Below are 1,263 nucleotides of genomic sequence, written 5' to 3' on the forward strand. Positions count from 1 at the left end.
GCCTGTGAGTGTTTGCAAGGCCCTGTGCTATGGTGACAGGATGGCTGAAGCCCCACCCACTGTGCGCTGGACCCCCTGCCCTGACCACGGGCCTCTGTCACCATGCGGGCTCTCAAGTTGGGCCGCGAGGGCTCCCACCCTGGCCCCACCACTCCCAGCTTGTGTGACCCCGAGCACACTGCCTCATCTTGCCGAGCTTAGGTTTCCCCGACTGTAAGACAGCACAACAGTGTCATCTACTTCATTTGGCAGTTGTGAGGATCAGACGGTATAATCCACGCGAAGCGCTTAGAACGGTGCCAGGCATACATCGGCGTTAGCCACCACCACCATTATTCCTGCAGAGTCCTGCAGCCTGCAGGTCAGAACTGGCCACTGGGGGAACCCCTGTTTGCCTCCCAACTGCTGGGTCCCTGTCTTGCTTCACAGCCCGGCCCTGACATGGTTTCTTCATGGAGGAGCAGAAAGCACCCCTACCATGTGGGGAGCAGCCTCTTGGGAGGCACTGCTGCATGGCCAGAACAAAGCCTCAAGCGGCAGTGTCCAGAGACGCAGACACTTGAGGATCTTTCCGTCCCCAAACTTACAGACGCAGAGACCCACAAAGCACCCCCCCACTTCCTCACCGAAAGCCAGAGTCTGCTGGGAGGATGGGGGTGCTCCAGGCTCAGTCATGACCTCTGTCTTTGTGGAAGAGCCTCCTTGGAGAAGCTATTCAACTTTCAGAGACCTTGTGGGAGGGGAGTGGGTGTTCCACCAGGACACCAAGGGAAAAGGGCGTTGTTTACATTTCCTCGGACTCTATTGTTTCAAAGGACACAGCATGGCCATTTCCCATAACAATGGCGGGATGGAGTCAGAATTCCTCGCGTCTTGCAGTTGAGGCCAGGCTGGCTGGGTGGTTTGTTTATAACAAAAGTCATTGGGCTTCCCTGGTGGCGCAGTGGTTGAGAGTCCCCCTGCCGATGCATGGGACATGGGTTCGTGCCCCAGTCCGGGAAGATCCCACATGCCGCGGAGCGGCTGAACCCGTGAGCCATGGCCGCTGAGCCTGTGCGTCCGGAGCCTGTGCTCCGCAACGTGAGAGGCCCGCGTACCGCAAAAAAAAAAAGTCATTATTTTACCAAAACTATTTACTAAAAACTATCTTCCTGCATCAAATTTGAGAATTTTGGTCTAAATGTGACAAGTGGGTTTACTTGCTACAGATGGTTTTCCTGCAAAGACTGGCCAGGCTTGGTTAGGCTGTTGAAGTGAAAACAG

The sequence above is a fragment of the Aethalodelphis obliquidens genome, unplaced genomic scaffold (genome assembly GCF_003676395.1).
Source record: "Aethalodelphis obliquidens isolate GAN/ISIS:26980383/991018 unplaced genomic scaffold, ASM367639v1 scaffold72, whole genome shotgun sequence".
NCBI classification, from domain to species: domain Eukaryota; kingdom Metazoa; phylum Chordata; class Mammalia; order Artiodactyla; family Delphinidae; genus Aethalodelphis; species Aethalodelphis obliquidens.